Genomic DNA, 10,372 nt, shown 5'->3' on the forward strand with positions numbered 1-10,372 from the left:
GAGGGAGGGCGCGCCGTCGACGACGCCCGGAAGGAAGGTTCCTCCTCGCGGCGGAAGCCGGCCGAGCCCCACGCCGTCGGAGGAGGGTGTGAGCCGAGACGTCACCCCGGACGCCCCCCGAGAAAGTGAGGACAAGTGGAGTAGAGTGAAAGGGGGCGTGTTTTGGAGCCGGCGACCACAGGTGCGACGTGGGATGACTCTCGCACGTGAGTACCAAAGCCGCCAGTCGCTTTTTTTCTTCTTTCCCCCTTCCCCCCCCAACAGCGACAACTTTCTCCTTGACGCGCGGCGACAGCAGCGCCAAGTGTCGGAGGACCCTCACCGTTCAACTAGTTCTTTCCGTCAAGCAGCGATTCGCATTTGGGGTGTCATTTTTTTGTTCCCCCCTCTCTCTCTTTGCGGCCTTTGTCCACCGTTTGTCCATGTGGTGTCTTGTTTCCAGCAAATTGAAGGAGTCTCCTTACGTCATCGCTCACCATCCCCATGTTCGTCGTCCGTCAATGCCTTTCCTCTGATAGTGTGATATCTTCTCAATCGCCGAGGCGTCGACGTATCAGATTGATTGGCTATTTATATACTATTCCTAGAGAATAGAGGGAGCTATCTGGGTCTTGGCTCTTCATGGTCTCCTAGGTCGCTGAACAAACAAGAATTTTATAGTCTGAGGATTCTGGTGTCTTAGTGTTTTTGTTACCGTGTGCACTGATCGTGTGTTGTGTTAGCCTCTGATTGGTGGAAGAGAGAGCTGGCGTGCTGGGAGGGTTGGCGTGTTGGATGGTGTGGCAACTAAACGGTTGCCGGATCTAATTCAGCGAAATAACTTTTGTAGGAAGATGATGCCAAGCAACAAATGGATATCATCAAGTGATGTATCGTTTGCAGCGAAAATTCACGGAACAACGGCAGCAAATATGAAGTAAATACCATAAAAAAGCAAGAAAAAAGTTCCTCGTCATCATGCTGCATTAAAAAGTTCATCCGGACTCATATTACTGTTTTGATGCATTTAATTGTGGTCTCTTTTGACGAATTTCTCCCGTGGGATTATCGCTAGCTGTTTTTTGATGCCTTTTCTGCCCTGGGCAAACAAACTTTTTTATGTGTTACCGCCATAAATGTGTTTTATATAAGAATATAAAAACAACATGTATCTCTTTATTGACATTTATGGACTTTTTATAAATTTTTTTCCCCACCTCACGGACTTTTTACAAAGTTACTCCACAAAAAATGGATAAATTGGCTTTTTTTACATTAAACCAAGATTACATATGACAAATTTTATTCATGTTGTGAAATTGACAGTGAAATATGCATTAGAGAAGGCTTGAAAAAACAGATACCAGAATTATAATGGCAGATATATGCTATGCAAATATTTTTGGATCTACTTTTGCATGTTATCCTGCAAGTCAACCCTGTTTTATGTAGCAGGATTGGAATTAATCATCAGTGTCCACAACCATCATTCTGGGTTTTCAATCTACAGATTGGTTTTTAGATCTCCAAATAATACTATTTCTCACTAATATGTTCATTACTTAATAACTACACAATGACGCCTTCCATTACCGGCTTCCCTTTTTCCATCTTTGTACTTCATGTGCAATTCCTTCCTCTCTATGCTTTCTTCATTGATGATCTTGGGCAAATTAATGTGCTCCGCTAATGGGTGAAACAAATTAGTTTCCCTTTCCTTTTAAATGCACTCCATCGCACCACAATAAACCGCCTGGTCCCACTGCTCACTGCTTGTTCGTGAATGTTTTGCCTAATACATCATGTAATGATGTCTCAGCCTCCGCATTTTGCAGATATGGGCCCCGTGTGACTTTTTTCTGTTTCAATACATAAAGATAACCTCAAAGGGCCGTCGTTTTACAAGCATAGATGAGATTAAAAACGCATCGCTGAGATAGCTAAAAACTATACCAAAGATGGAGTTCCAGAAATGTTTCGAGGATTGGTAAAAGCGCTGTCGTAAGTGTATAACATGTAATGGGGACTACTTTGAAGGGGATAGTATCGATATGGACGAATGAATAAAATAATTTTCAAATTAATCAAGTTCTCGTTATTAATTGAACGCACCTCGTAGAACGAGGAGTTGGTTACACTGCTAAGTTTTTATTTCGCTTTTAATTTTTCACAAAAATACTCATAGTTTACCTAAGGTAATTTTTCTATAATATTGCCTTTGGTCTATGAATAAGTCCGCGTACTCCCATGATCTTAACAAATAACTTTTATTATAGTATTATGAATGTTTAAACTTTGATTCGGCATTAATATTGGCATGAGTGTGAGAGTGGTGCGATTCCTCAATGGTAATTTTGCTCAGGGGACCAAAATTTCTCTGGTTGAGGTGGAAACAAACCCGCTTCCACTGCTTTATCCTACAGGGGCGATGGCCGAGATGTTAGTCAGACTGGAGCAAAATATTTTCCCACTCGAAGACATCACGATGCCATGAGGATTCACTCGTTCAATCTACCCCTTCGGATTTCTGCGTGCTTTTGTGAATTAATAGGACTCTTTCTCCTTTTCATAACCAGTCGGATGACATATCGTTTGGTCTCTTGTTTATCAAAGATCCGCTAATACGTTGTCATCCGTGATGTCAGCAGGGACAAAATAGAAAATGTCTTCGTTGGCCGAGAAGGAGAAAGACAAATAAACGTATCCTAGGTTGTGTGAAACCTGTGATATCTCTACTCTGAATAGGATCAAGAATAGACCCCGGGGACGTTTTCAATCAAATGTTGATTGAAAGCGTCCCGTTGAAAGCAATCAAGTCAAAGACACACGTGTAGGACCGCGGGAGGGTGAAAGTTCACCCCCATAGAATTTCAAAACCATGAATGAACCCATTCAATCTCATTCCTCGTGATAGAACTGTTGAATTGATAGCATGCGACATATGTGATATGTTGAATCGTGTGTTAATTATATATTCATTAACCTGTTCTGTCATACAGCGTTTTGAATTTCGTAGTTGAAGGGTGTTGCGGGAAGACCTGGGTTATGATACTTGTTGCCGTGATATAAAAGTACCCTTTTGTGAAGCCGCAAATTTTTTTTTCTGACGAAACTCAAACACGATCGGTGCCATCTACGTCAATGCCGCTATTAATTTATGAATTTTCTTTCGCCGATTTAGATGACAATATGGCAAGATTTAACGCTATTCATTTTTAACCTCACTTTTTACTGATAAATGCGTAAATCAAAAATTTATATTTATTTATTATATTAATTTCTACCTTCCATCTTCCCTGATTCAAAAATTCAATCAAAGAGGAATATGGAACACGGTATGTTTCTCGGTCGTGATGTTCACGTGGTGGGGTGAGGGTGGGGGGGGGTGGGGGAGCGCGCCACGGGATCGCGTCTGCGTATGTTCGGCCCGCCGAAGTTTGACTTCTTCCCTTCGCCATAGCAAGTGGAAACATTCCTCTTTTCCTCAAAAGTGCGCCGAATTGATCATTCCCTCCCCTCCAATACCTCTCGCGGAGTGCCCCCTCTCTTTAGAAAGGTGAGGAGAGATAGGAAAGTGGTGGCCTGCCATCGAACCTCAGGAAATCCGCACTGTTTATCCGAGCCCACCTCCGCGACCATTGCCGCATTGGATATTATTTTTTTATCAACATAGTCACCGCTGTCTTCGAGGTAATACATCATGGCTGACCTCCCCGAACATTCAAATTGATTAATTGCGATTTTATTCTTTTTCCTCGAATCATTCGGACGACTTCTGCAACTTCCCTGAGGAGTCGTAGAAGTTTGCATACCGCGTCTGGGACTCAAGCGATTGCGCACACTTTGGGGTTGTACTATTTCTCATACGCACGAGTGAGTCATTCTAATGATCTGCGAGTACAGAGCTTTCTAAACTCATTAGATCTATTACAGCAGTTATGAAATCAATTTTGCCATATCAATGGATGTGAGGATAAAAGTTTTATATTAAATATATACGACTCTTTTTTATTACTTGCAAGTTTTCAGCCATTTTTCCGAAACGGTCCTCTTACAAAAAATTCTTATTTGGTGGCGGTGGACGCAAGAGTCACTGTTTGTGCGAGAGCATGGCAACATGAAAATAAAAATAAATTCTCGGAAGAAAACAAAGCTTGGGCTAACGTAGGATTCAACGAACGTGTAATGACCTAAATATACATATTTATCCATAATGAACATGCCTGGAAAGGTTAGTAAACCTGCACTTACTTGCGTCAGCCTCTTTACCTTTCCATCTGACTGGCATCTCTTTGTTGAATTCCATTAAAAAATGAATGTGTCGCATATTTGTGATATATATCACCTGGGTATTTCCTGAGTTAACATAAAAAAATCCTCCCCCAGGCTTATGGCATTATCGCCACCGGCTTTTGTTACCCTTTAGTGGTGAGTTGTGGAAATATGAAAAATTCTGTTTGTAAAAACGTACATGTCGTTTCACTTTCATTTTATGGATTGACAGTTTTAATATTGGAAGTTTGAAAAAGAGCTTAAGGATCAGGGGACTTGAGGACTTGAAAAATAGCGAAACTAATTTTTTCAGATAATCTGTGAAAGCGAACATTTTAATTTAGAGAATTTAAAAAAGAGCAGAAGGAAGGAGAAAATAACGATATCGGTTGGGGTATAAAATAGGAAACATTTTATTCCATTGTTCTTCCTCATTGTTTATTGTTTTTCACATTGATCAAAAATTAAAAGTTGGGACTTGATGTATTTTAAAAACATCTGTACCCGAGAAGTAACTTTATATTTTTATTTCGGTTATTTATTAACGTCACTTACTTGTAGAAATGGGTTGAAAAATATTTACTCTTCAAACGTAATTTGTGGTGATAACTCTCCAGTTCATTTTACAAGACATTTCTCTTACGTGCAGTTTTCAAAAATGTTATCTGCATAAGGGTGCAGAAGTATGAGGCAAAATTTTAACGCACCTACTGTGCTGATCCCGCTCACTTGACGTCCATGTATGTATATACATATATATATATATATATATATATATATATATATATATATATATATATATATATATATATATGCCTAACGTTTGAAAACCGATTTGAAGTATTATTTGTAATGCTGTGAACCAAGGATGAAGTTCTATTTAAACATTTTTCAGAAATTAAATTTCGAGGTCCATACATATTCAGAAATATTTGTTCTTTTTTAAACTCCTGGTTTTAAACAAGAACGTTTAAAAAATGTTTCAACTCCAATTCTAAAAGAATGAATGATACTAACAAGAGATTTAAGATTTATAAAAACTATTAAGTCACTTTTTAAGTGATTCTACCCTATTAATTGCAGATATTGATGTTAAATATCATACAAAAAGCTTGCGAGTCAAACTAGAAAGTAAAATTTAAAATGAGCTAATGCATTGCGTCTGAAGTTGTGGAAAATGTTAACTTGGCAACCCTATTTCAGCTTGTTGAAGCAAAGGGTCAAGTCTGTCGGCCGTAAATTTCCGGCCAAAGAAGTTTCCACTCTGTTTCAACATTGATAAGAGCCTACCCGACTCTAATAGTCAAGTTAATCTTATTAATACGTTACTCACAAACTTATAATTGCCCAAAATTATGCTGACGCTTCACAATTTGAAACCCAGCAATTTCATTTAGTCTGAAGAATATTTTCCCAGTTAGTCCCCCCTCCTTCTCTATTAAGTGGTTAATATTATTTAATAAGTGAATTACACTATTTTCACGAATGGTTTACGAAAAAACGCCCGGAAGGCGTGAAATATTCTCGAAAACAAGTTCTAAATTTTTCTAGACACGTCCAGTTTTACGAAATCCTTTTTTAACTTCTTCAAAAATCAAACTGTGCTATATGGAATCGAAGGAGCAGAGAAGTGTAACTTTTGTGAAACAAAAGTGTTTTTCATACAGCCCACTCTTGAATTAATTGACATTTGGCCCTTCTATCTCCACAAGTGTCTATTGATAAACCGCAGGTTATTGAGAGCTAGGTAATCGGGTCAGGTTATGAGCCTTCACTTGTCTGTCGCAGGTGACAATGGACTATATAAAATGCAGACATAAGTTTTACTGGAGAGATTTAACAAATATAGATTACGTAGGACGCATTTGTTAAAGGATTGAAATGAATTACCATCGACAGATACTCTTTTTTTTCGACGCTGTCTTCTACATCTACATCAATACCCTGCGAGCCACCAAAAAGGTGTGTGGCAGGGGGTGCAGCAACAGGAGGAAAGGGTAAGGGATGAGGGGGTTAGGGTTTTTCAAATGGATGGGTAAAGGTGGGGGAACCTGCAAAAAAAATGGTCTTCGCTGCTCTAATAAAACATCTCGAAAAATATTAAGTTAAACTTCATTTAATTTTATTAACAATGAATGCGTGAGAAGATAGTGAATATAACCATTGGAAATTAGTCGTTTGTTAAGAAAGATTCATATTATATTTCCTTCATAATTACTTCGAAAACCTTTATGAAATTAAGGTCAATTCCAAGAAATTTCTTAACATTGATATATAATACTCTTCTGCAATGTAACAAATGAAATAAGATTGAAGATTGGCATGCATTTGTAGGTTTTTATTGCGGTTTTATTCTTAATTACGGGTGGAGACCTATCACCTCCGCCATACTATATGCCATTGCGATGGCTTGCGGAATACTATGTAAATGTAGGTTTAGAAATTTAATATTTAAGAGGAGCACGCTACGTGTGTAGAAATTGTGGTACACCCAAGTTTACATGTTGTGCTCCATCTTATTTGAGTGGTTACGAAGTTTTACCCTCCACAATTGGCTATGTATAAAATCTGATAAAAATGACTGGATATTCCTTGAAAGTTGTAAACTGTTAATGGCCAATTACTGGATCACTTACCGTTACAATCTCTAGAATCTTTAAGGGCACACGAATAAAGATAACTTTTAGAATTGGACTCGATTTAATGGCAGACGACTAGAAAATTAATTGAGAGAAAGTCGTAGAGTCAAGGTACTACAAATTATATCATCTAGAAAAAATATAGAAATGTTCTCGTGAAATAATTGGATAAATTCATTGATCTGAAAGGAGGTCTTTCGATGTGTTTTGTTTTGATATCACAAAAATGTAGGAATTTAAGTCATAATATAAAATTACTACGACACTTCGTAAAACCAAATTGCTACCAACTCAGATCATAGTGATTCCTACTAGTTTTTGGTGGTTTGCAGGATGCCAGGTGTATGAGGAAATAGAGGAAATATATGTTGAATGGCTGGTGGTCTACCACCCCCTGCCATTCATCCTTGCGATGGCTTACGAAGTACTGTGTAGATGTAGATGTCCAGGTGGAGAATCAATTTATTAAAAATAATGAATGCTAAATACTTATTTCCGTTTAAGTATTTTTTCTTAATTAGTTACTTTTTTTCTTGAATTGTTCTTCCGGAAAGGGTATGGAACGATTTCAATGATTGAAGGATTCACCTATCAAAAATGTTTGTGAACTTCTCCTCTATTGTTATCTTTAATTGAGAGTATCTCAAGTCTGGACCTAAGTTCCCCAAACTTATTTCTAATTCTAACAGTCATCACGTTCCAAAGAAACTGCGGGAGAAGCCGCAACAGTTATCACGTTCCCCTGAATCTAAATATTACTCGTTTTCGTGAATTATCAAGAACCTCATAGCACTCTTGTAGTGGATTGTGCATAGAATTATGTGATATTCTTTAATAAATACTCCAGTATAAAGGCTTTTAAAGTCATTCTCAGGATAGTATTTCCGATAATGCATGACGATTAAGAGAATTGCAATTTAATATAAGGAGAAAAAATGTAATGTGTATTCAGGAATAAATTCAATGAGTTTTTTATAACAAAAGAATATCATTGACATAAATTAAAGTATATATTTCAATTTAATAATAAAATGAAAGAATTTTAAAGCACAATTCTTGTTTAACCTAACCTGGGCCATGATATTGTGGAGGAAGTTAGGCTTTTAGTTATAAATTAATACATCCCGTCATTCATATACCCTAATGAGTCAATGTTGCGAATTCAGGAGTGATGTTGTGGAAGGCGGATATGATCGATTTTAAGCAAATAATAATGCACTACTCCACTTTTAATAAAGTATACCTATAATATATTTCGACATAAGTTTCGACGGTACTTCGTAATCTTAAGGCACAACAGGTACAAGTTTGCATAGATTCCTTTGAGATAGCAATGGGGGGGGGGTTGGGGGTATTTGGGAGAGTGGGGTTAATGGGAAGGGAAGGAACAAAGTTAGGGGGTTGACAAAAACGCACAATAATATAGAAATGCCCGAAATGGCTGCACGGGGGGGCAGCCATTTAGGGCAATCCACCCCTCCTCCGCTGATGACTAGTTAACCTACTGTCGTGGATTCCCAGCCTATCTCCACTAGTCTCTTTGATGAACATGCGCAGCGGGGCCCCTACCAATGACTGACATTCTATATTATTGTTTATTTTTTGTCAAACCCTTACGTTGTTCCCTCCCTGCACAATTTCTCATTATCGATCGTGTATTTCCAGGATCCTTTTTTCCTATCCGAAATAAAGGGTTAGATAAGAGATGGTATTTTAAAAATGTAAGCTGAAGATAAGCCAAAGTTAATTTTTTTATGTCGATAAAGATAAAAAATATTTTATCAGTGCAACACGCAACAATTTGGCCCATTTTCGCAATGGTAACGAATGCTTTTCGCGAGCATCATTTTGCATCGTCATTAGTTATGAATTCCTCGACATTCCGCCGCTAGGCAATAACAATCAATCGAAATTTCAGACGCTTTATCGGCCGTTTCATTAACGGATTTAGCGCAAAAATTCTTTTTATCTCTTATCCATTTTATCGTCGGAAGGGAAATCGATGCAGAGAAATGGACCGCCAAAGTTTAAGAGATATGCCAATTTAATGCTGAAATGCACTCATGTTATTTCTGGGAATTATAAATAATTATAAGGTAATCTACCGGTTAAGGTAGGTTTATGGATGGACACAACTACCAAATAAATATTTTGTGTCTCCTAACAAAACACAATCCAACAACCTACTCTGTATCCAAGTCCCTGTTTATCTCTACGTACTTACTTCCTCCCTTCATCCCGTCCAGCATTCCTATCCTGTTCCTTCCCTTTCCTCGTTTGCCTAACATTCTACCCTCTATTACAGTCTTCAACATCCCACTTCCGGCCAATACCCTCTGCATCCACTTTTCCTGCCTCCATAGGATTTCTCCCAACAAACCCCTCTCTTCGCTCACCATACCAAGTACTTCCTCATTTGTTTTCTTCTCTGTCCATTTCGCCTTCTCCACACCCACATTTGAAAAGCCTCCAGTCTACGTCTATCCTCCTGCTTCAATGACCAAGTTTCTGCGCCGTACATAGCTACGCTCCAAATCAAAGTTTTTACGAGTCTTTTCTTAATATCCTTACTCAACGTCCCTCTCATCAACTCCCTCCTCGTTGTGAAAGCCTCTTTGCCTAGCGCAATTCTTCTCTTTCGTCCCTACTACTTCGACCGTGTTGGTCCAAAACACTACCGAGATACGTAAACTGTTCCACCTGCTCTAGTTTTTGCCCTCCTATTTTAATGTTAAGCTTGGCCTTTTTCTTTCTAGAAAATCGCATAACCTTTGTTTTATTAATATTGATTCTCATCCCATACCTGTCGCACTGAATTTCCAATTCACTCAGCAATGCTTGCAGCCCCTTGGCTGACTGACAAACTAAAGCTTGATCATCAGCAAAGCTAACTGATTTTACGAATTCCCCGCCCACTTTCATTCCTACCTCTTGTTCTTCCCATGCCTCTTTAATCATTTCCTTCACATATAGGTTGAACAGCAATGGTGATAATGGGCAACCCTGCCTTACACCTCTTCCTAACACTGTCCATCCGGACTTCCCGTTCCCAATTCGCACCTGAGCAGTCTAAGACATGTACAGGTCGTGGATTAGCCTCCTAGTAGTAGTGTAGTAGTATTTAGTGGAGGCGACCGACTGCTGAGGTCATTTGCGCCATAGGGGATGGATAAGAATGGATGAAGGGTGGAGAGAAACCCGGCGTCGGCATTAGCCTACCCTTTACGAAAAACGCCGAGGGGTCCGCAGCTCAACGTCACATCCGACGGACGGCGTACTCACTCAAAGTGCCCTCCACAAAGCACCTCAAGTAGGGATCGAGATACCACTGAAAAATATTCAACACCGCCGGGATTTTGACCCGAGCCCTCTGGGTGGGAAGCCAGTACGTTAGCCACCGCACCAATCCCGATCCGCGATTAGCCTCCTGTCTCTCCAATCTATTCCTATTGTCTGCAATATACTCATTAGTTTTTCCCAAT

This window comes from Hetaerina americana, unplaced genomic scaffold, assembly GCF_022747635.1.
Source record: "Hetaerina americana unplaced genomic scaffold, ioHetAmer1.1.p SCAF_7, whole genome shotgun sequence".
In the NCBI taxonomy this organism is placed as follows: domain Eukaryota; kingdom Metazoa; phylum Arthropoda; class Insecta; order Odonata; family Calopterygidae; genus Hetaerina; species Hetaerina americana.